Raw genomic sequence first — 26,386 nt, 5'->3', positions numbered from 1 at the left:
CTGTGCATCTGGAGCTGCCCTACTCCAAACGCTCTTGGATCAAGATGGACCACCACACAAGCCCTTAAAATACAAACCCTCCTTGTCACCACAGCAAGTCAGGATAGCCCCTAAGCTGTCTGCAGTTAGACTGACATTTACTAGCTATTAAAATCAGCTAGGGACTTGTTGATTCTCAGCATGGGAACTTTTTTTACAGTTTAGTGCCAACTTCTACCTGCTGGGCCAAACCAAGCACAGTAATGATCGTAGCAGGATCAGTTCAAGGGAAAACAACGGCCCTGCTCCCACATAATGCTGCCCTAAGTGTATGTACTACATACATATATCAGGTTTTTTATTCACAGCATCACACGTCAGTTCAGCTGCTTATTCGCTGTGGTTCCCAGTGTATTTTTAGTTGGACATTTCCCTGTGCAGTCCTTTTGCTCTGTGATGGCTGGAGCTTGGCCCCTGCGTGACTGTAGAGGTCAGGGGCTGGTGGGAATCCTTTTCTATCGCTGCAGACAAGCTGGAGAGTGGGGCTGATCAGTTGGGTCCTGTGGGAAATGGCCTGTCTATGAAACCACAACAAGCTGATGGATTACTGCAATTTGAGTCGTCTCCCAGCTGTACGGTTTGTGTAGCCGGGCCATTGCAGCTGCCAAAAAGCAATGCTCCTCTTGTAGGCATTGCTCGATACCTCTTCCAACAAAATTCATCACTTTTCTGCTCCTTAACAGCCTCCTTCCATACTGTCTTTCTGAAGAGGTGGAATTTTTTTGTATCTCAGAAAGGTAATCAAAATACTGCATATTCTTCCTGATTCAAATTCTGCACAAAGGAAAGCAGAGAACGTCAGCTGATATTCCACCCTCGTGCACTGGAGAATTAGCAGGAACTTCAAACTTAAATCAAGCAAGTTAGAAAAGTCAAGCTGTTGAATAAAACTCAGAGACCCAATATGATACATCAAGATGCCATTTAGTGCACCAGTAATAGTTTATGGTAGTGGAAAAACATACAAAACATAAATCATGATAAAATCTGCTTCATTGTGCTTCCTGACTGAAAATCCAAGATGTTGAGATAGGATTATTTCATTAGAACTGGTTGGGAACATTTCAATGAAGGTTTTCATTTTGTTATTAAATCAAAAAATGTCAATTTTTCTAATACTTTCATGAAAACTTTCTGTTTCAGTGAAACTTCAGTCAGGAGGACCCTTATTTCTGGAAGGGGCTTTGTGGGCAAAACACAAAAAAGCTTCCACTGTAAAATAACTCACAGATCTGTGTGTTAGTACACATAACACATTAAAACACAAAACACAAAAGACCCCTTGTTTGAATCCATTTTAAACTTTATGTTTGAAATCCTGGAAAGTGTTTTAGGTGTCGTAAAAGACAAACAATTCACACATCAGACTTCACTTCAAGATCCCAATGAAGAGGCATCCGTCTCTTTCCTTCGTGTCTTGTTGCAATAGTGAGAGACCCTCATGTAAAAATCCTGGCCTCATTTTTAAACTTTACTTGTTGGTTTAAATGAGTTAAATTACAGCCATTTGGTTCTGTTAAGCCTTGCCCTCCTAAAGAGTCCTGCATTTTCTCTCAATCAAGGTACTTATGCAGTGCAATGCTCTCACCTCTTAATTTTATTTTTGAGATGCTAAAAAAAAGAAGTCTTCTGTTTGCCTTATTTCAGGTATTTTCTTCAGTTCTTTAAAATTTCTCCGGCTCTTCTCTCTGCAGTGTTTAACAGTCTTTTTCAAATGAGCCATGCAGATCAGATGTCAGACTGGTTTACTGGGGCCCTCGGCTCTTGGCCCCAGATGCTCCTAACTAGCTGACTCTGTCCCTGGCCATGGTGTGTACTCTTTGTTCTTCCTTGGATGTCCTTTCATGTGACTGGGCCAAAGCAAATCAAAGACTACAATAAGACCTTTCAACAAATTTGTTATTAATATGTATTACAGCAGTGCCCGGAGTTGCCAGTTGAGATGGAAACTGTATGTGCTGTCTAGCTAGACATTGTCTCTGTCCTGAAGCAGAGACAATCCCTGGGTAAAGTCTGCCACGCTCCCCTGGAGTATCTTGTTGCTCAAAATCACTAGCTCCATTGAATTCAGTGGCACCATCCATGCATCAAAGTACTATTTTTTTCATGAATGACAGCAGCAGCAAACAGCCAAAGCGATCTGGTTTAGTTTAGAATTACCCTGTTCCCTGGATGTGTGATATTTCTTGAATTCATTGTGAAAGACAAGATGAAGGAGAAATAACACAAAAATCTGTAGAGCTGCTTGCAAATCCTGTGTAAGAATCCTCTTTCTTCTACGAGGGAAGTAAGAGACATTTTAAAACTAGGATTTCGGAATGCAAATTCATTAAACTGGTAGACAAGGATATATTGTACGTCCATCTGCATTTGTGTCTAGTGAGACTTCAAAGTGTTCAATTGATAATGCATAAATTAACTGATTAAAAACTTTACTGGAAGACTAGTAAATCAGAATGGGACCTGGCTATTCCATTTCAGCTTTACTAAACACCATTATTAAAAAGTTCTGGCTGTTACTGGGGTCATACCACTGTGCAGGGGCTTGCTGACCTATCAAAGCCTTTAGAGTTTAATTAATGACAATAAATTGCTGCATATAAGTCTTTCAGATCAGGTAGTAAATTGCATTTGAAACTATAGCCTGTGCTTGAGCATGAATAAATTACAGATTTTTTTTTCTTGTCAGTGATACATCTTCTTCGGCGGGGCAAGCCCTTGGTCCATGGTCCTAGCTGGGCCTTCCACGCACTTCTGATCTACTTCAGAAACACGGATGGAGGCACATGGGCCTGTGAGCTAACTCGCAAAATGAAAGAAAGGTCGCGGAGTGCCCTGTGTAACCATCTAGTTTATAGTTCCATTGTCTCTGCATTCTCATTCGAAATGGGTAGATGATACTGAGGATAAATGAGCCATTAAGTTTAATTTACTCTCATTTTCAGAAGGGGTTGAGAGCTTCTGTGAACATTGCAGAATTCCAAACTCGTTATTAACCCAGAGCTTTATAAAATTAATTTAACATGAATGTTAAATATAGACAGAATAATAAATATAGAACAACAGTGTTTGTCTGTTTTAAGACACTGGAACATTAAATCTTCCTTTTACAGACGTGCTTAGCTGCAGATAAAGTTGGAACATCCAGATTTCTTAGCCTAAAAAAATTCAGTTCCGTTGTGCTTTGTCTTTTTCTGTTTTAATTTGTAAAAAGGCTCAATTATGATGCAGATTTTCTGGAACTATAGCTTCAGGTAGAAATCACCTTGATTCTTTATCAAACAAAATGGACTCCTGCGTCACTGTGTGCTCTGGGGATTAATTTGGAGAAGACAGAAGATGAGGATGCCAAAGCCCCTCCTAACCTGGAGCAAGAACCACGATGAGACCCCGGCGCTTCAACGCCTTGTCTATAGGAGCCTGGGACTTGCAGAAGCAAGCACGGTCCTGAATTTGGAGCCCAATCTCTTTCCAACAGGAGCAGAGCCAGAGGGTTCAGACCCACATCTCCCCACGCAGCTGGTGGAGAAGCTGTCCTACTTCGTAGCTAAGACTAAAAGCTTGAAGGGGACGGCAACAGAGGGCATACAAGAACGAGCGTAGCTGTAGTCCAGGGATTAAGGGACTCAGGCAGAAGGGAAGAAAACTGGTTTAATCCCTTCTTCAAGGGCTGTTTATGCAGATGAATGCAAAACAGGTAAGCTGCCTGTGGAACAAGGACTAGCATGAAAGTACCACTCTTCATTCAGGCACGAGCTCAGATGGGGCTGGGGGAGTGAGGATCCCTGAAGGGAGGTCCCTTTGGTGATGCTGGCCAGCACAAGGTCTCTCTGCGAGGCCGATCAACAGTCAGTCTTAATTCCAGCACTGATTGCAACAGCAACAAGCCTGAGCCCAGGGATTTTTAAGTGTTTTAGGATGAAAGCTACCGTGCACAGTCAAACCACTGTGCAATAAGGCATCGCTTTAATCCATTAACTCTCCATTATGGGCTAAGTATGTTTCTTAATTACCGAGGGTGACTTTGGAGAGTGGCTTAACCACATGATTCTCACTAAAGTGAATGAAAAGTTTATTGCTGTATCCCAGACTTTGCCTAATATCTTAATTTCACCCTCAGAGCTATGCCTGCAGGCAGCAAAGGCAGATGAGATCCATTTAAGGAAAAATGCGTTTAGCATCAGCGTTCAGGATTTAGTGCATATAGCTTGATCCTCTCTTCATTTGTAATTCCCTGTTCAGTCATTTCCCTTCTATGCTGTGAGAGCGTCTTGTAGTGCTCTGAAAAGGCCAGGCTAGAGGGATAACATGTGGTGCAATTACAGCAAAGTTGCTTTTCCTGAAGTTAAGGAATGTGAACACAAGGCTTCCTGGGCCTGTCCGGTTTTTAAAATCGATTGCGTCAAGCATGGAACAGGAGGCAAGGAACAGACAGGGCTTTATGGCTTTTTTTTCTCCTCCTTTGGGCTGCCTCCAGTGTCACCAGCGCACAAGCTACAATCTCAGCTCTCCCATGACTTGTGTTCAGCTGCAGGGCACTGCAACAGCTGAGAATAACAGGAATGCAGCGGCTCAGGTCACCTTTCTCTCGCCCCCCCCCCCCCCCCCCCCCCCCCCCTCAAAATACTCCTCTTCCAGAAAGAAAAGCAATGGCTTGTTCTGGTAGCGCTGCACCATTCAGCAAGTCTCCTCAAATTCACAATAATCAAGGTTCAAAGGCATCAGGGCTGAGCAGACAGTTGACACCTTAGAAGCCAAGGGTCTTGGTCTGGAAAGCTACCTCTGCCAGTGGGAAACTGGTTAAAAAAGTTTCTCCTCTCCCCATTTCAGCCCCTTCCTTCCCACCCACACGCTGCAGCTCACGCTCCCCTCAGTTGTGCCAAGGCAGCTGCTATGCAGACTGTGCTGCAAACAGGGTCAGTTCAATGATCTCGGTTTAAAAATAAACCTTTTTTATTATTATTCTTTAGCTTAAATCATGTCAATAATCCACTCTGCAGTCCAGCCACACAAGCTGTTGCATTGCTCAATGGAGGGGCCAGAGACACGTGGTGTTGGGAAGGGAAATTGTGGCTGAGGAACTGTTTCATTGAAGTACAGCCCCGTTCCCCCGGCAGGTTCCTGTAGTATGATCTGGATATTCCAGTGTGTATGAGGCTCCTTGGTCATTAATACTGAGCTGTACGCCACTTGGTCAGGCAGCAGTGTGAATCTATAACCAGTGAAACATGGACACACCATTGCACATCTGCTGAATTTGTGTGATAATGCACCATGGACTGTGTCACCTTTAAATATTTATGCTGACCTTATGCTCTTATGGGAAGCAAAGTAATACCTTTCCCCCTGTAAAGACTGCAAGGACAAAGTTACCTCATCAACATTCCCACATGTCTGAAATTAAGTTCAATAACCAGAATTAAGCACCTAAATCAAGCCTGTATTTTGAAAGAGACTCGTAGCGTTTTTGAAAAGACGCTACTGGAAGACTCGTGGCTATTTGGCACTAGTGGCTTCCATTTTGGTGGACTTATAAAGGGGGTAGGACCCCATGCTTGATTATGCCGGTCTTAGGCTCAAGGGCCTGTCAGGCCCAGAGGTGCTACTAAGACTTTTTGCTGTATCTGAGGCAGCCTATGGAAATGGCAAGGAGAAGGAGAAGGAGGAGAAGGAGGAGGAGGAGAAGGAGGAGAAGGAGAAGAAGGAGGAGAAGGAGAAGGAGAAGAGAAGGAGAAGGAGAAGGAGCTCTCACCCAGACCTCCTCTGTGTAATACCGTGCTCAGAAGTACTAAAACAGGATTGATCTCAGATGTTGCGATATAGACGGGGAGAGGCAGGACCTGCTTGGCTACTGAGAGAAGAGAACAGTTCATTTAGGTCACAGCTGGAAGGAAATGGTCTGGGGCCCACTGAATCGAGTACCTCGAGTACTGTGTTCAGTTTTGGGCCCCTCACTACAGGAAAGACATTGAGCTGCTTGAGCGTGTCCAGAGAAGGGCAACCAAGTTGGTGAGGGGCCTTGAGCACAAGTCTTATGAGGAGCGGCTGAGGGATCTGGGGTTGTTCAGTCTAGAAAAGAGGAGGCTGAGGGGAGACCTTATCGCTCTCTACAACTACCTGAAAGGGGGTTGTAGTGAGGTGGGTGTTGGTCTCTTCTGTCAGGTGTCTGGAGATAGGACAAGAGGAAATGGCCTCAAGTTGAGGCAAGGGAGATTTAGGTTAGATATTAGGAAAAATTTTTTTTACTGAGAGGGTTGTCAAACATTGGAATGGGCTGCCCAGGGAAGTGGTTGAGTCACCATCCCTGGAGGTATTCAAAAAGCGAGTGGACAGGGTACTCCAGGGCATGGTTTAGGGGGCATGGTTAATGGTTGGACTTGATGATCTTGAAGGTCTTTTCCAACCGAAATGATTCTATGATTCTATGATTCTATGATTCTATGAATGCATTGGCTGAATAGCATGGGGTGCAGAAGGCACAGGTGGAGTTGAAAGCTTGTGTATGAAAACAAGCTCAAACTAAAGAAGTGCATATTTGGCTGTTAGTCTTAATACTAGAAGTCCTCAGTTGTTGTGCACCCCTGGGTGATTTATCTGGTTCAAGGATTAACTGTGCTGGATTGCATGCATCGACAGCTCAGGTACAGTCAGTTTTACTGATTTAGATGCACACCAACGCCTGCAAGTGTAGCTGTTCTTGGATCTGGAAGACGTACAGCTGCCGTAGGGTAAAGCTGAGCTGATAAACCATGTTGCACCACACTAGCTCTGTGAGAAATGAGCTTGGGCATCTTGGTACAACACTGTGGAGAGCATGCTCAGTCCAGCTCATAAACCTCAGTGCATTGCGTGGATCCGCCACTCCTGCTCTCCCCAGCTCCCATACGATCAGAGACTTCTTGCTGCTCAGCTTCAGCTGTGAAAACCACGCCAAATGTGCCTCAATTTAGATTTCTCACACAGCTTGGCATTTCCACAGATGTCAGCTGAACCATCCAGAGGTTTGTCACTAGAAGGACACATGAATGTGTAAATAAATGTACTGTACGCACACATACACCATCCTGTGGAAGCACAGGATGGTTTTGGATTTCTCAGGGGTGGAAACAGGTGTAACCCGAGGCAATGAAGTGAAACTAAAGAATGAAAAATCCACATTAAATAAGAACAGTAAAATGTTGTGGATTATGCACTATCCTGCATGAGAAATAGCCTGCATTTCTTATATTCAACAAAGATTGGATTAAGTATTCAAAATGCAGCACAGGGAGTAATTTTTCATAGAAGGTGAGATGGACACAGAGATAAACCTACTGGTCTTTTTCTCTGTCTACTTTTCATGAGTCTGAGAACGATTAACGGATTTATTTCCCACAGAATATGTAGAAAAGTGCCTTTTTACCAGTCAAAACATAACTGAGCTTGTTAAATGCTTTATTGAACTCAGTTAACTCTGTTCGTATGAACAAGGCAACAAAGATTAACCAAATGACAACCATTTTCTGATTTGCCTGAAAAAGTCATTGTAGCCACTGCCTTTGCACCTGAGTCTGAGCCAAGGCAAATTTATAAGCTGGATCTGCAGCACAGCCTGCTCCACACATAGTTTTTATAGTGATTTTAACTATTTTGACTCAAGGTGTGGCTTACCCTGAGGAAGTTAAATGACACTGCCCCAGAGCAGATGCTTAAACTGTATTTCTGCTGGAACTTGTGGCTACCTTAAGGAGGGTGGACTATTTTAACCACAGTCCCATCCATCCCAAGCAAGAGGCTGAGACGTTGTGTGTAAGCAGTCCTTAAATCATTACTGGCCTGAAGCCAAACTTTCTCTGCCTTTTTTCAGCTGAATGGCCTGAGCTTTGCTGCTTTGCCGCTTTGCCTGGTTGAGCAGGACAACAGCATTAACGCGAACATTAGGAGATATCCCTGGGCACTGCATTTAAGCAGGAAGGGAACTTGTTAAAATGGATATTTACTCTTTGACTAGTCGGACAACATCCTCAGCCACTACCTGTATCTATCTATTTATCTCGCTTTTATTTATTTTTTTTTTTCTTAAATGGGGAAACTTTCCTCAAAGGGACACTGAGACTTAGATTCTTACATTGCACAAGGGGAATGTGATGTTTCCTACCAGCTATTCTTTTCCTTTGGGTTCCCTCCCACGTGCGCCTTCCAGATATTATGCTTCAGAGGTACCTGCTATCCTCCATTAACAGTAAGAGGGAACCTATAAGTCTAAATAAGGAGTTCTGGATCTCCCTGCTGAGGCCAGGTGCATTATTTTTAAGCTTAATGCAGGCACCAGATTGGGAGATCTGAATGTTGCTTGTTGAGTTTGTCCTTATAACTCCCCGTGAGACAGGGAAATACTCTCCTTCTTTGATAAAATCTTTTATTACACCATTGTCAGCACAGAAAAGTATTTATCTGCTATTTACCTCTGGATGTTCTCCTTTACTCCATCTGAATTCTGCCTGGTCTTTATTTTCCCCTGAAATTCAGTATCGATATGGCTGACATCATGAGGCAGTTTAACATTTCTGTGACTGAACCAAAATTTCCTACACGCTTCGGTAAGTTACACAGTCTGAATTTGGAGAGAGTAACATTTTCAGCAAATGTCCCAGTTGTAAATGTGAACAACAGCTTTAACTGAGAACAGGCAACGATGTCAGCAAGATGTGCCAGGGCAGGTGAGGTAAGAGAAACTGCTGACCTCATTTCTTTCCTACCTGCCAGTAATATCAGCACAATGGCTCGTTATTCCTCTGCTTACTTATGGGCTTTTGTATATTCACCCTTGCGGTATCAGACCATATTAGTACTGAATCTCGATCTTTGTACCTCCTCCTCTTCTCTGAAGTGGAAAAAGGCTATAGCTGGCCTTTAAAAAGCGCAAGTATTACGAGTCTCCCTTATCTTGCAGATGGTAGTACTTGGATTCAAAACTTCTGAAGATGAGTGGCTTCGTGCAGATCTTTGTGTATAATGAAATAAGCCAAATTGGCGTAAGACAACATGGTCCAAGTACGATACTGGCTGGCAAAACTGCGGTTAGGCAAACACATTCCTCTTCCTCACCCATCGGAAAAGGTCTCCAGGAGGGTTTAACCAGCCCTGAGGGTCTTGGCCCACAGCAGGAGGAGGCCAAGTTCAAGCCCCCCATTTTGAGGACAGGCTGGTTTGCAGGACGTGACAGAGCATTGTATTGGGTTTGTGTGGCAAGGTTTTGGTAGCGGGGGGGTTACAGGGGTGGCTTCCGTAAGAAGCTGCCAGAAGCTTCCCCCGTGTCCAACAGAGCCAATGCCAGCCGGCTCGAAGATGGACCCACCGCTGGCCAAAGCTGAGCCCACCAGTGATGGTGGTAGCACCTCTGGGAGAACAGATTTAAGAAGGGAAAAAAGTTGCAGCGGGGACAGAAATGGCAGCCGGAGGGAGGAGTAAGAACATGTGAGAGAAACAGCCCTGCAGACCCCCAGGTTGGTGCAGAAGGAGGGGAGGAGATGCTCCAGGCGCCGGAGCAGACATTCCCCTGCAGCCCGTGGGGAAGACCACGGTGAGGCAGGCTGTCCCCCTGCAGCCCAGGGAGGTCCATTGTGGAGCAGATCTCCACCTGCAGCCTGGGGAGGACCCCACGCCGGAGCAGGGGGATGCCCGAAGGAGGCTGTGACCCCGTGGGAAGCCCGCGCTGGAGCAGGCTGTGCCTGAAGGACTGCAGCCCGTGGAAGGGACCCATGCTGGAGCAGTTTGTGAAGAACTGCAGCCCGTGGGAAGGACCCACATTGGAGAAGTTTGTGGAGGACTGTCTCCCATGGGAGGGACCCCACGGTGGAGCAGGGGACAAGTGAGGAGTCCTCCCCCTGAGGAGGAAGGAGCAGCAGAGACAAGGTGTGATGAACTGACCCCAACCTCTATTCCCTGTCCTCCTGTGCCACTGGGGGGACGAGGTGGAGAATTCGGGAGTGGAGTTGAGCCCGGGAAGAAGGGAGGGGTGGGGGGAAGGTGTTTTTAAGATTTGATTTGATTTCTCATTACTCTACTCTGGTTGATTGCCAATAAATTAAGTTAATTTTCCCCAAGCCGAGTCTGTTTTGCCCCTGACAGTAATTGTTCAGTGATCTCTCCCTGTCCTTATCTCGACCCACGAGCGTTCCGATCCGCTTTCCCTCCCCAGCCCAGCCGAGGAGGGCAGTGACGGAGCGGCTTTGGGGGTCACCAGCGCCCAGGATCCACCAGGATCAACCCCCCCTCAGCCCTCCGCTTTCCGCACACCTCCCTCCGCCGGGTTGGAGCGGGACGGCCCGTACCTCGGAGCGTCGGAGCTGACGGACCCGGTCCCCGGTGGGTGAGGAGGAGAAGCCCCGAGGGACAGCCGTGGGTGAGCTCTCCCCCCCCAAACCCGAAGCCGAGGGAGCCGGGCCGGGCGGGCTCTGCTTCCCTCTGCCGGACGCCCGCTCTGCCTGTTGTTTTCTGACGCAATAGTTGCGTCACGGTGCGGAGGGCGAGGACCCACCGGCCACGGGTGTCGGCTCGCCGAAGCTTTTCGGGTTCCTCCTCCAGTGTGGGGAAGGGGGTGGTCGCGCTCCGGTTGTGCCCGTTTCAGGGGGGTTTAGCAGGATATAAGGAAAACCCGATGCAAATGGGCTCATTTCTGACGCCTGCGGGGATGCCGTAAGCACCTGAGAGCGATCCGAGCTGGTTTTCTTCAATGGCACAGGTTGCTGCGCTGCCTCTGATTCTTCTGCGACTAACCGTGGCGTGAACCTGACACAGAACTGCAGCCTCCAGCATCCCTGTGTACGGCATCCCCGCGTACGTGTACTGCATCCCTGTGCACATCTGGGGACAGCATCCCTGTGTATAGTCTCCAGCATCCCTGTGTGCAGCCTCCAGCATCCCTGTGCACATCAATGGACAGCATCCCTGTGCACATCTGCATACAGCATCCCTGTGTACAGCCTCCAGCATCCCCGTGCACATCTGTGTACAGTCTCCAGCATCCCTGTGTACAGCATCCCTGCATACAGCATCCCTGCGTACATGTGTACTGCATCCCTGTGCACATGTGTACTGCATCCCTGTGCATGTATGTGGACAGCATCCTGGTGTATAGTCTCCAGCATCCTTGTGTACAGCATCCCTGTGTGCAGTCTCCAGCATCCCTGTGCACATCTGTGTACAGCAACCCTGCATATAGTCTCCAGCATCCCTGTGTAAATCTGTGTACAGCATCCCTGTGTACAGCCTCCAGCATCCCTGCTTCATCTGTGCGCTCACCAGCCACAGGTGGCTATGTAATAACAACACAAGTACCATCAGGATCTTAATTCCAGTAGCTGCTCCAGGGCAAATGAATATCCAATGTCCATTTTTGAAAAAGCAGAGGCTGCTATTCTTGATCAAAACAAAAGTTGTCTTCCTAAGATGTAAGGTATGAAATGTAGTACAACAAATGAAATGCTGTGAAGTACCAGAGAGCAGTATTTGCAGACTCTGCATGTGCTGCTGGAATTGAAAGCATTTGACGTTATTTAATGACCTATAAACAAGGATGTCTGTGTGAGGATTCCTCCATAGATGTTTCCCCTTTCTCAACCTCAAAACTCCAGTTTTGGGAAGTCTGTGCACAGACATGACATGGGGCCAGATCCCACAGCTATGCACTCCCAGCCACACGCCCACCAAGGCAACCAGACACAGCGTGAAATAAAAAGCAACCGTTCTGTGATGGCTTAAATCTGTCTCATCTGAGGCTACCGTGGCCATCTTCCTCTTTTCCTTCCCTCCCCTCTCAGAAGCTGACATCTGTCCCCCAGCAGAGAATGAGGAGGATATCCATTTAGTTTAGAGATGGCCCTGGAACACTTTGGGGCATACTGAATATTACACTACTACCACACCCCCCACCTTCCAACAACAGACTGAAATTATTTCAGCTAGCCTATTAAATTAAGGGACTGTAGCAAAAGCAGAGGCATTCTATGACATACAGCAATTGGACTTTTAGCATTAATTACCTGTTTTTTCAGGAGCTAGAAACTGTTTTTCTTGCTAACACTGAAAGAAATTAGATTGCACTAGGAGCTACCCACTAGCTCTACAAAAACAAACACCATCCTCTCCTCAAGACCACACAAAAACCCTAAGGAAAATCTCTGTGATGTTTTGACAGTGCTTTTGTACAATTTGTTTTTATGCTTTTTTACGTGGATAGTCTAATGATCTCACACTAATTCCATGGACATCAGGCACTCTGCAGCTACAACCAACTTATCTGCAGCTATGGGTAAAGCGTTGCACAACGCTCCCTTTATGTGCTTTCTGGTTAAGTTGGTACTTTTCCTAAATAAAATCAGAAACACTGGCATACTTTCTGTTCTCAGGATCCCACCGCATTTTACTGCACAGATTGACAGATCACCTGAGTCAATTGACCTGTACAAAGTGGGTCTTGTCAAAAATAGAACAGAAAGCCTTTTGGAGAACTCATTACCCTTTTTCTGGGAAAGCAGTAATTGGAAATCCTACTTTAACTAGCTATATCTAGTTCATTTTAATATTCAAAGATTAATTCCTCCTTTCACTGCTATAAGTGCCTAAAACACCATAATTATCAACTCCTTAAATCCAGCACATTCTTTCTCAGCTATTAACACATATCTCACTGCTGCTAAGCAATTCTGAGAATTGATGGGGGGAGCCTGCACTCATTTACCTCCACAACAAGAAGCAGCCCACATTGCTGCCAGTGCCTCTGTTACTAATTATTCCCAGTGATTTGCTTCATTCAGGATCTCAGCTGTTAATGCGAACCCTTCAATATTGCACGTTGGCTTTTGTTCCTGTGGAGCCTATGAGCCTTTTTGTCTTTGGCCATCAGTGACAACTGATGGGATGCAGAGGGGATCAGAGAAACCAGCAGGTCTCGAGGTGGCCCGAGGTAGCCGTCACGGAGCCACAAGTGTGGGGGTTTTTTTCCACAGGGTATGAGGTAGGAGCGAGGGTTGACATCTGCACAGGCAGGGCAGCCATGAGTTTGGTCTCTTTTATCTCAATGTACGGCCGGCCTCGGCAGAGCTTGGCAGAATTGTCATTTCATTCAGTACGGCAAGATTCGTAACCCAAGGCTCAGATCCCATGAAGCCAGAGCGATTCTTTTCTATGCTCCCATATGTCATTAGCTTTTATAAAAAGGAATCAAAATGTCGAGCAAAGGGAAGAAAGCAAACAAATATAAATCATTTAAATAGAGAATCAAAAGTGAATAGAAAAAAATAGGCAAAAGAGGAGGTAACAAACACTGAACGCCTGAAGCAAAAGAACAAACCCCGCATTTACTTGCGGTATTCAAATAGAGAAAAAAAATTCCACTGATTTCATTCACAGTAGAATCATACCCTGGCTTGATGCCTGTGAGATTGCAAGAAAGGATATCTATGTTTTCTGCCTGGAATAACCCCTGCATGCTGAAAATTCAGTACTTCTCATTTTCCTAGCTCCTGCCTGTCAACAATTTCTCTATCACACGGCAGGTCTGTGGTTTCTGAATTGTACTTCAGGTATGTGTGGTGACCGATGCAGTCCTCCCGTGTTTCTGACACCACCACGATGCCTGTCTCTTCAAGCAACACAGCCATCTGCCAGGATGTCATCCAGCTTCAAGGACTTCAGTGGTCACTGAAGTCATAGCAAAACCCAGTAGCTTCTCTCTTCACAGCTAAGTCAAGGCTCATTTATGATTATCAAGATCTTAGCATTCAAATTAGATCACTAGTTTTCTTTGAGGGGTCTGTGGGCTATTTTAGTCTTGAAAGGTAACTAAGAAAAGCAAGGGTATGGACAGCAGGCTTCCATCCATCACATAAATTTACTCCGCCTTTGAAAAACGTGTAGGATGCCTGCACATCAGAACAGTTCAAAAGCACTGCAGACATAATCAGGAAGAAAAACAAAACAAAACAAAACAGAAAACAAAACTGGAATGAGACAGAGAGGGCAAGATGTATGAGGAGAGGCAGCTGGCCTAACATGTCAGCATTATAAAAAGACAGACTAGTAAGACATGCCCAAATGGGTCCTATCACTGGATTTCACCAAATTCATTGTTGAATGTTGGATCCTTCATGGTCAAACTAATACCCCATCGGGTAACCAAGGATGTCTGACGTCTCTCCTCTGTTCCATCCTTAAGCTCACAACACAGTAGAGGCCAACGCTTCCCTGTCAGAGGATTTCTTGGCAAAAGCAGTTTACACTGAGTATGCTCCCAGTACCCCCTCCCTTGTGTGAATGCCCCCCCAGCCAAGCTGCAGACTCAGCTTGTTCTGTTTTGGGGTTTTCAATAAATATTTGTTTCACGTTACATCTTCATCTAGAAGGAGGCCGAGCACACACAGGTCAGAGCAGACCCTGATGCCGGAGATCCTCTGCTCAAAGCTAAGCATGGTGTGCAAGACCTCTCACAAGGAGGAAGGGACTGCACCCACCAAACCTGCAGCCTTCTCAGCAAGAACCATACCAGAGAACACGGCCTCTTTCAGAGAGCCTAGCTCTTTGCTTCCCTGCAACTGAAAGGTAGCATTTTCTCCAATTCCCATGGGGGCAAAAAAAAAGCAAAGTGAAACTGAATTATTAACCTTTACGATTTTGACCAAAAAAAAGGCATGACTGTTGCTCTTGTTTTTTCAGCTGTTCAGATGGGCAGCCAAATGAAAACAGGACATTTTCAAATAGTCCTACCCAGGTGTCAATTAGCAGTGAATTGGTAGATTCAAATGTTTCAGTTATTGACACAAAACCACTTGTGGTGTTGCAGTGTATTTCTAAGAACTGATAAAAGGCTGCAAATGCAAAAGGTTGCCTGTTTTCTCTCCGGCTAATGCTGGTTGTCCTAATGGTCCAGGAAACTTGCCCTTCCCTTCGACCTTGCCTCTTCCAAAATCTGGAGCTTCTTAGGAGCTAACAGCTCATTTTAGAGAATACGCTGTTAAGTTTCAAATATAACCACACCCTGCATAGAGAGGTGGTGTAGAGAGGTGGTGTCCCCTCCCTTCCTCCCCAGTAAAGAGATTCACTTATCTAGTGCAGTAATTTACCTTCATTATGACCTGATTTTTAAGAATTATGTGAAAACTTCACTAAACTGGATGGAAGACAAAGGTCGGGGGCAAGGAGTGGGCCTATGTGAACCTCATGAGCTTCATCAAGGCCAAGTGCAGGGTCCTGTCGCTGGGTCGGGGCAGCCCCCAGTATCAACACAGGCTGGGGGATGAAGGGATTGAGAGCAGCCCTGCCGAGAAGGACTTGGGGGTACCGGGGGATGAAAAGCCGGGCGCGAGCCGGCAACGTGCGCTCGCAGCCCAGCCAGCCGACCGTGTCCTGGGCTGCATCCCAAGCAGCGTGGGCAGCAGGTCGAGGGAGGGGATTCTGCCCCTCTGCTCCCATCGGGGGAGAGCCCACCTGCGGTCCTGCGTCCAGCTCTGGGGTCCTCAGCATGGGACAGACATGGACCTGTTGGAGCAGGTCCAGAGGGGGGACACGAAAATGGTCAGAGGGCTGGAGCACCTCTGCTATGGAGAAAGGCTGAGAGAGTTGGGGTTGTCCAGCCTGGAGAAACCTTATAGCAGTCTTTGAATATATAAAGGGGGCTTATAAGAAGGATGGGGACAGACTTCTTACCAGGACCTGTAGTGACAGGACAAGGGGCAATGGTTTTAAACTGAAAGAGGGTAGATTTAGATTGGACATAAGGAAGAAATGTTTTACAATGAGGGTGATGAGGCACCAGCACAGGTTGCCCAGAGAAGTGGTAGATGCCCCATCCCTGGAAACATTCCAGGCCATGTTGGATGGAGCAACCTGATCTAGTGAAAAATGGTCCTGTCCATGGCAGGGGGTTGGACTAGATGGTCTTTGAAGGTCCCTTCCAACCCAAACCATTCTATGATTCTACAAAATCCTACCAGTAGCCCAAGCTCCAACATAATTCACACACTCTAAATGTTAAATGCTCTGAAAATAACACAACCTCAAGCCCTCCTTCACAAAGCTTTCTCCCGTATTTAGTAGCGTTCAGTACTACAACCCCTAGGTCTAGCTTCCTCAGTGAACCCATACCTGCAACAAGCTACTCTAACTAAGGAGAGAACCAGGCTGCAAGACACATATTTTGAATGAAGTGTCCCCCTGAAGAGCTATCAGCTGCTCCTTACCCATTTTTATTTGCTATGTGTTCCCCAGCCCCCATAAGATGAAACTCATTGCAAGCCAGACTGCTGGTTGACGCTGTGAAATGAAGAGCTGATTTCGTTTGGCTTTTGGCCATTTGCATAGATCTTCTTAATGAGAGTTTGGATCTATTTAAATTCTGTTTCCAGCAGACGCCAGAGCCAGGATAAACTCTGTACTTGTGTGCACACAGTGAAGCTCAGTGACGAGTCTGTGCTTGAAAACTTCAAACCCAAACTCATCTGGCAACCTGGGCACACCTGGTATTTTACTCTTCCAGCTTCTGCCACCCACCACCCACTATGGATTTACAAATTGGTGTCTAATTGACAAATAACTAAGTAGACACCTGGATTCTCTTTTCTGTGTTGTGAAAGAAACTGCCTTTCTCAAAACCGGTTGCCCTACATCTTGCAGGCACTTTAGATTTTATCTGGACTAAAGGATTTTGCCAGCTGAAGTCCTGCTAGCACAGGTTTCTGCTGGTGGTTTTGAAAAGCTGCCCAGGAAGGTACCTTGAAGCAGCCATGGAGAGTGGTAGGAGATATTGCCGTGATATCTAGCAAGACTCACACACAGAGTGAAACTACACACTAGGGTGGGCTAGTCTGAAACCTTATTTCTTAAATTCTTAAATTTAGTTTTTTCCAGGTCAGTATGTAAACGGTTCTGTAATTTTTAGGGTCTGAAATAGGTGGTGTGTGCTAGGATTCGGTTTCACTGGTATAAGCTGCATGCACAGTAGGAAATTTTTTTCAGTTTAACTGTACCCATCTAATATTTCAGCAAAAATTTTCAGCTACAGACCTGGCCTGAAAAACAGCTGGTTTTAATATCTTGGAAAAGTAATGTAGTCTCATGCAACGATATTAGAAACAGCTGATATTCTCATTTATGCAGTAAAAGAAAATTAAAATAATTTGATGTGGTACTATGTATAGTAGTACCTAATATGCTATCTCTATACTATTAAAGTGAAATTTTGGCATTCCTTGTCATTCTTTTTCCTTCCACAAAAAAAGGGCAATAATTTGTTAGCAAAATTGCCATGATTTCTTGGAAATGTTTTTGTTTCGACAGAGGGCATTTTTGAAAGAAAATAATACAAATGGAAAATCATTCTGACATGGTCAAATTAGCAACAAAAGTATACAGATATTTAAGGGAAGATGATATATATATATTTAAGGGAAGAAAGCAGAAGGCTGCTGCTGCAAAATATTTATCCACTGGCATTTAGCTCTGAATTTAAGAGAAAGTGTCAATGATACCTAAAAAGAAGTGATCTACCTTTTACAGGGCATGTGATGATTTTGAGTTACAGCTCGGCTCTCCAATAGATTTAATGGGGTTAAGCAAGAGTAAATACCAAGCCAACAGTTATAAACTGTGTCTTGGAAGAAGCAGTTGAAATTATAAAGGCTCGGGCACTGGGTTGCTTACGCAAGTGTGTGGCTGCTGCAAAGGTCGTTTGCTGTGTACCACTACATCCTCTTTTTCTAGAGCACATCGACCGCGTTTGCAGCATGCTACCCGGTGGCTGCGCGCTCCCAGGACTTGGTTTAGCATCTGAGCCCTGAGAAGGTAGTCACAATCCGTGAAGTACCGCAAAGTCTCAGCTCCTCCTGAAAGCAGTGGGACTGAGAAGCTCAAGAGCCCTGCAGGGCCAGACCTCCCCAGCGGCCCTTCCAAATGTTTGGGAGTTGAAAAATACTGGGCAGTTCATCCTGCAGGCACGGCTGGAGCTTCAACAACAGGTATACAGCACCTGAGAGATCTCCCTAGCAAGATTTTCTCATTCATTTAAGTAAATTTATGGCCTCGGAGGACATGGTTACACAGACATTGTTTTGAATGGCGATAGTGCCTTATGGAGCTCCCATTCCCCTTGCAAATTCTCACGCCTGTGTTGTCCCTTTACCAAGGCAAATCAGGTGTGTGTGTGCAGCTGCGTGGTAAACTGATCTGGCTGGAAAGCAACCTCTTTTTTTCTGAATCATTCCAGGCTGTCTCCGTTCCACTGCTTGGTTCACCACCTAGCTGTGCAAGCTGCTGCATGGGTGGTTCAGGCAGGCGATGGGAACAAGAAGTCATGAACGGAGAGGCGAGAATCGAGCTGGTAAAGCAGCTTAGGCAGTGCTACCACCAAATGTGAAACGAGGGTCTGATGCTGTACGTGTTGCAAGGAAACGAAGGGAACCACAATAGCGTGCGAACAAGTGCTGGCTTACAAACCTCTGGCACAGACTCAACCATGTGCAGGACACTTTAAGGCCAAACCCCAAATCCCTCACATAGCTGTTACAGAAGTCCTTGGGCCACACAAAGAAAAGGGGGGAAATCAGAGCCGTAACTAAATTCGGTGAAGTTAGGTCACCATGTAAGTGACTTCAGGAAGGGAAGTTCTCGTGATGTGGCTTGGTGAGGGAGAGACAGCGCAAAGCCTGCAGCTCACACGCTTCTTGCAATTAACTTTATCCACACATGACAAGCCAGGCCAGCCTCATATCTACTCTCCCATTTAGTGAAATGTTTTAAACAAAGTATTCAGTCTTTAAAGGCTGGAGCTGGGACCCTAATTTAGATGTCTACTGTGTAGGTTTCTGATTTCTTTTAGCTGTTTCCTCTTTGGAGGAACTGAATCGCATCCTAGACCTGCACGAGCACCAGCCTGGCTGGCGATGACGGGCTCGGAAGCGGGGATGGAGGTGTTGGGTGAAACGTCTGGCTCCTCATCTGGGAGATGGGGTCAGCGTGCATGGCCCCCATCTCAGTGCCGTGGGCTGGGTACCAGCCCCTGATGGGACAGGATGCGAGTGGGAAAAGTGTGAGTGAACGGACTCCCCAAAACCGCCTGCGAGGGCGTTTGCCCCAAAGCGGGTCACACTAAAGAGGAAAATAAAAATAATGAAGTTTGCTTAAGAGATGGCCATCAGCTGGATTAAATAGTAACCAGGAAATTACCAAGAGACTTCTGGGAAAAAAAGAAAAAAGAAAAAGGGAGTCAGCTTCAAAAGAAGTCTAAACAAAGCATGGGTGTTCATGGTGAGGGAAGAGAAACCTGGCCTGACGATGCGAGACCGCCCCATCGGCATGGGGTAGGCGAGTTATGGGTGCCTGTATCTCTGGGCATGTGGGAGGGGTTTGAAATTTGGCGGATTATTCACAGAAGGGTGTTCAAGCATTTGTAGGTGTTTGTCAACATTCTGGGTTATCTGTTGTACTGCTGATACTGATCCCATATGTGTAGCACACAATCATCAGGTGATTATGTGACATTAATAAATCAATGACCAATTATTAACAAATCTCTGTGAAAGCATGTGAGTGGAGCAGTTTTTCCCTGTGATGCGAACTAGCAAATTCTACCCTTTTCCCACTGGCAAAAATGCAGACTGGAGTGGAAGTAAGGCTGAAAAACCTTAAATGCAGGTGTATTCATACAGTTCACCCCTGAGAGAACCCTTCTGGAATTCTGAAATCCTTCATAATTCTGGATTTTTCTTCTTTCTCTCCTCTAGCAGCATTTCATTGTCATTCAAGGCAGACAGGAGCACATTCATTAGCCTAGATCACATGAATGTGTCTATGTGGGAGGAATTTAGCTCCATAACAATGCTGATAATACTATTCTACTGCATTGTCCCCTCTATATTTGTAGTAATAGGCCAGTTTGGATGTTCTGATAATTTTTCCCATGTAGGAAAAAATCAGTATCATACGTGAATTTCACTAAATGTTTTGCTTTTGTTTCATGCAAAAAACCAGCTTTCTCCATCATTACTAAATTCAGTGATGGTCCTAAGGCTGTTTTTCCATTTTGAGATAGAACTACAAAGTTCCAGCATATTACTGATAGGTTTTTTTTTTTAAACCAGGACTTCACTGAGAAGCATCACAGGATTTCCATGCGCGTGTGTGTGCGCATTTCATCTATGTTTAGAATGGAAAACCATTCATAAATACCAGGTAATTTTAAAAAAGCACTTATGGTTTAGACTGTGTTTTCTCATTCCTTGGTACCAGACTTGTGCTACAGCATCACCTAAGAGTATAAATTTCATCTGTATGAAGTGCAAGCACACAATACCACTTCTGTCGTGTTAGAGCACAGGAGATGGTGTTTACACTAGTGTTGTGGTCTCTGGGGCCTGGCAGATGGTATCTGATCCACTGCAAAATCTGCTTGGACAAAATGGTCTCTGCAAAATATGTGTTACACTTCAGCTGGCATTATGGTTTTGTACCACTGTGTGTCAAGTAACTGCAGTGGTTTTGATCCCGTGCTTTGTGCTCTAGGACCCGGTTTCTCCTCTCGTGGAACTGCAGCCTTGGATGGAATTCAGGTTCCATGAACTGGGCCACCACCCTCAATAAGATGAAGGGCTTCTTGTCTTCATGAAAGCCAGCCTGTTCTTCACCACTGCATCATTTGGTCTAATAAAAGATATTACCTCTCACTGTAGGCATTGCCTCTCTTTTAAGCACTTGACAGTTCAAAAGTTTCCCTCTCTGAAAGAGCATCTTGACATCTCTATGTTCTCTATCACCAGAATAGTGTGTGAGCAGAATATGTCCATTATATGAATAAGACTGTTCTATCACAACAAGAAAACTTCTCTGGGAAGGAGCCTTCAACCGGATTGCTCCCGCTGGGTTTGCCTGGGTGGACAGCCGTGCCTCCGTATGCTCCTCGTGATTTCCCAGGGACTCTGTGTGCATGAACGCTATTCCAAAAATGAGACTTTTGGCTCTGCCTGCAGTATGAACACCACACCAGTTCGTAAGTCAGTCTAATTAAACAAATGCAAGGCTGTCCTGGAGATAAAGTTTAACTGCTTTTGCAAGATTTGTTTAGTTAAACAATTTAGTGTTGCAAATACTGAAAAGCAGAAGTTAATAAAATAACCTCAGCACACGGATTGGTTCATGTTACAGTTGAAAGGACAGTGGATGTCTAAATAGCAGAACTCCTGTTTAAAAATGGAAGGCAGAAGTTAGCAAATGACTAGTCATCTGTTTCAAAGATGCTGAAGTGCGAACATCTGCATTTCCATCAACATTGTTAACCGTGATGAAATGTACCAACTGTAATTACCATCTACTGTGAAGACAAAATGCTTGGAGGAAAAAAGAACTTTTTTGTTGAACTGGTACACATTTTGTGTACTTTTCCATGTAGATAATGACCTAGAAGCTTGATGACAGGGGAAACAGCAAGTATCTTGAAGCAACTGAAAATATTTTGTACGCCGATGTCACTTTTTTTGCTTCTGCTGCTCAATCATTCAGCACTAATTTCTTTTTTCATGACACTTTCATACTTTTTTTTTTTTGGTAACAAACAACAGATGTCACTAGGACTTACCTTACAAATTGATCTTTTAAGCAGCGGCCCTGCACGCTTAGGAAATGGCATGAGAAGACACTACAGAATGCTCTCCAGCATTATGATATGGAAGCTTTTGAGGGTCTGCCTCTGACAAGTGAACATCTCTCAGCAGCCACTCTAACATTTTGCAGGGTAAGACATCCTGTGAAAATACTCAATTCTTCCAGCATGCTGCCTGGGAACTACTTCTTGCCAGAACAGATGAAGCGTCACTTCCTCATCATGCAGCTCCCCAACGCAGCAGTTACACAGTTCAGACGTCAGAAGTCAAACTTGTCATTCTGGGAATAAAACATTTATCACTTATCAGTTGGGTGCTGAACACCTGAATAGAAAAGAGCCCTTTTGTTCTGTTTAAGTGAGGCTGAGACCTTAATGTAAATTTGGTGCACCAACTTCACATTTTCATTTGACTCACGTAGTTTTCCCGAATGTCCCAGCAAAGACTGGAGGAATAGAAGCTATGTCTATCAGGCTCACCTGCTTTAATGACTCGCAGTGACTAATCCTACTTGATCTTTTCCTTTCTCTATTTGCAACTCCGGTTCTCAGCATTATTTTGGGTGCCTTCCTGCTTTATTTAATTAATGCAGGTGAAATAATTCGATTTGCTACTGAAGTTTTGTCAGAATACCAAATTCTTTCCTAGCAGTAAGTTATTCGGCATCTGTGATCGGCAAAACAAAAAAGGGAAAACCACCTTTCTACAAGTGACTAGTCTAGTGATATAGCTGTAGCTCCTTGATCCCTTTTCTTTTGTGACAAAGCTAGTTTAACAAGCAACCAGCCCCATATTTTGCCCTCATCTGCTTTTTCTTCTCACATACACACACACTTCCTCATCTGTATCAGTCTTGTGGATCTGTGCTGTACATTGGATTGCCAAATAATGAAATTTAATAAGCTAGAATACCTCTTTATTTTTTCCATTTTAATGTGTAGTCTGAATTACAGTGGCACTGGCAACTGAAGGAGCAATAAACTGCAGAGTAGATGTGGAAACACATAGCTATGGGACAAGACAGGTGGCAGCAAGGACAAGAACTTCTTAAGCCAGTTTTGCCATCCAAGAAAATATATGATGTATACTCAGATGGGATATGGAGAAGTACAGTCCACATTAACAGTATCTGTTCTCTCTCTGGCACACTTTTGTGCCAAGAAAATCCACCGTCATCGGCAAGCAATGTGTGAGCTCAACTCTTTAACCACATAAAGAGGACTTAACACAGCTGAGAGTGAATTCTTAAATGTCTCCATTTCCTGTGTCTTTAACCTCCCGTGTGATTCAGCCTTCTCCCTTTTTCTACTCAATCCACCCCTCCCCACACGCTTTAGTTCAGAAATTGCTATGCAAATCATGTTTCTAAATTATTGGGGTTTTTTTAGTTGTACTCATAAGGAATAGCTGAGTCCTGAGCTACGCAACAGGTTAAAAACAGAAGTTACTTAAATATGCATGTACATATGGTATTTTACTGACTTTAAAGACACCGTATAATCCTTGCCTCAGCAGTTGTATTGGTCCAGAGTTTACTATTAAAAACATCCAGAAGTGATGTTTTTTCAACTGTTTCTGATGTTCAGTTCACAGCTACAAGGATGTTGTGGTTTAACGCCAGCCAGCAACCAAGCACCACGCAGCCACTCGCTCACTCCTCCTCCCTTCCAGTGGGATGGGGAGGAGAATTGGGAAAAAAAAGCAAAACTCATGGGTTGAGATAAGAACAGTTTAATAACTAAAATAAAATGAAATATAATAATAACAATAATAATAAAATATAACAACAATAATAATAATTGTAATGAAAAGGAATGTAAAAAAAAAGAGATAAATTAGACCCAAGAAAAGACGAGTGATGCACAATGCAATTGCTCACCACCCACTGACCGATGCCTGAGCAGTGGTCTGCCCCTCCCGGCCAACTCCCCCCAGTTTATATACTGGGCATGACGTCCTATGGTATGGAATATCCCTTTGGCTAGTTTGGGTCAGATGTCCTGGCCATGCTCCCTCCCAGCTTCTTGTACACCTGCTCGCTGGCAGAGCCTGGGAAACTGAAAAATCCTTGACTTAGGATAAGCGCTACTTAGCAACAACTAAAACATCAGCGTGTTATCAATCAACATTATTTTCACACTAAATCCAAAACACACCATACCAGCTACTAGGAAGAAAATTAACTCTATCCCAGCCAAAACCAGGACAAAGGATTAGCCTTTTCCCAAGATGCCAGGTTTTCCCATCTGCCTTGAAATGGACAATACTGGAAAGCCTTTACAGCCTGATTTTAATGGAAAAATGCAAGATCTTTTCATTTTTCTTTTCTTGACCTCCTGAGTCCAGCTCTACTCCTCCTGAGATCAGTTCCATGCTGTCCTTTTCTCCACTCCATGATTTCCACTGGTTAGAAGGACGTGTGGACATGCACTTGATTCTGTCTTCTAATGACAATCATTTTGCTCACTACAGGGTCTTTAAAAAGGGCTTAATCTCATCTAAAACATGAATGTGTGTTAATTACGGCAGTTGCATAGTACCAGTAATGCAGAGTCAGAGTACCTGAGCAGGAATGGCTATGGTGCCTTCAGTCGCCTTGCCCTTCCAACTTGCGTGGCTGAGCCACTCATAAAACAGATGTCAAACCACTAGCATTAATGATGTTGTCACAGAAATTATGGTCTTTAGCTGTATTAGCACTGACTACATATTTGTAAAGAAATATCCACCAGAACAAAGCAGGACGTGCATTGATCTGACGGAGGTGTACCACAGCACTGTAAGATCTACCAGCAAACGGAGTCTGTGGTAGCTCGCTCAGGAGCAGCGTGGCCAGCCACCCAGCAGCTGGGTGGAAAGCTGAGGACACTGTCACAAGCTGTCACCCTCTGCCGGGGTACCAGCATCCTCAGACATGTTTTGTATTTTGACTGGATGCCTGTAAATTAGCATGTCTGGAATTCTTTAGAGGCTCAGCTGACCACGAATTTCCTGGATGTATGTTTGGCTTGGGATAGTTATCCTATCCTTGTAATTATTTTGGGTTTACATGCAATTATTTTTATACTTCCTTCTTTTAGCATATTGGTGATATTTTTAACTTTAAGCCTATTCCAGGTAGCTCTTTCCTGGACAATTAGGAACAATGATTCTTTACCAAAGGTAGAATTCAGTCATTCTGCAACATTAGCCTTAAAACTTTAAAAGTAAAAAAAAGAAAAAAAAAAGCCTTTGGGGCTTCTCTGTAGAAGTCTTCCAAATCATTGCCAAGGTTGAGCTATTTTAGTTGGGTGATTAAAAATACTCCTTTCCCTGATTTAAAAAGCGGGCCTGTTTCTTGCACACAATTTGATGTAAACATTACAGAGTCAGCACTGTCTTGGGCCCCTGTCAGGAACAATGCCTTGAATGTGTTTAAATAAACTGTATTAGAGACACCAGGGATATCTGCTTTCAGTTCTCCCCAGTATACCCTTTTGTAGCTCACAGATCTCACTGTGGTATATATCTTGGCTACTGCTGAAGTTTACAATCCCTTTACTTCCATGTCCAAAATGTGGAAAGTAGGAAGATTCCTCTACAGTGAGCTCTTAATCCACCATCTCTGCTCCCAACTTCATTCTTCTGGTTTTTGACATTCTGCTGGAAGCTTTTGGGCGGAGTTTTGCTGATGCTTTTCATTTTGGCATACACACTAGACAAAATAACTTGTTTTTTTCCTCTTCCTAAACCAATGTGGGTCATTCTGGTATTAGGGCAAGATGCCAGTTTGGTGCACTCTGGTCTTGTTGAGTTCCCACCTTGTCAACTTTAAAAATAGTCTGGCATTTCCTTCCTCTTTTTCCTTGTGATTCTGCATCTGTCTGCTTTTCTAATATTTCTGTTGGTGACATCCACGAAAAGTAGAGAGGCTTTTAATCTTGTCCCAAGCAAAGGCTCTGACACAATACAAGGTTCCTGACAATGCACATATACATAAAGACAGCAGCACAGAGAGAAAAAAAAAGGCACCGAATGGATATGAAAATCTTTGAAACACTACCACACTCTTCTTGCACAGTATTGCTTTCAGACGTATTTAGTATTTTGCATTTGTGTAACGCCTTTCATGTAAGAAGTTTGGAAAACTTTATGGGAACGAAGCACAAATTCTCTAGCTGATTTTTGCCAGACTTTAGTAAGAAATCCAGCAGAACCACGAATAAATCTGTAGCCTTTCCCAGCTTCCTACCTGTTCTTCCCCACCTGAACATGTAAGTTTCTCAAAAGTAGAATTTATTTCTACACATAGCCATGTGAAATTACCATTTTATAGCCAGGAATTTGAAACCCTCACCATAGGATAACATCCAGACCAAGTTCAGACAACTGTGCAGCTTGGCCAGTGGCTACCCCTAAGTTTCCACAGCCCAAATCCACTGCCCTATTTACTGGCCAAGTTATCATCTGTGTTTAAAAAGGGAGGCAAATACTCCAGAACATTTTCAACTGTTTTGCATTCTGTTTACTGCTTCTACTTACTTCTGCACAGTACCATCTGGATTCTGCCTTTCTACTTCCTCATGGTTTGCAATTTCCTATGTTCCTGCACATATTTTTTGCATTTTATGGACAATCAGCCATTTTTCAGCTCCACGAGTACAGCTCAGCATTCCTTCACTTTATTTTTAGCCTAAACCGGCTACTAGAGAACTGCAGTTTGCTAGCTTAGAGCCCGCTAA

General features: G+C 44.5%; 1 protein-coding gene across 1 annotated transcript in view; it reads left to right on the top strand.

Annotated features, from left to right (window-relative positions):
- CPB2 (carboxypeptidase B2) overlaps positions 1-26,386 on the top strand; it is a 277,528-nt gene that overhangs the window by 107,663 nt on the left and 143,479 nt on the right. The gene's annotated exons all lie outside the window — the stretch shown is intronic.

This window comes from Harpia harpyja, chromosome 4 (assembly GCF_026419915.1).
Source record: "Harpia harpyja isolate bHarHar1 chromosome 4, bHarHar1 primary haplotype, whole genome shotgun sequence".
Classification (NCBI taxonomy): Eukaryota; Metazoa; Chordata; class Aves; order Accipitriformes; family Accipitridae; genus Harpia; species Harpia harpyja.
The sequence above is the reverse complement of the archived record's forward strand: the minus strand, read 5'-3'. Positions and strand labels throughout refer to the sequence as shown.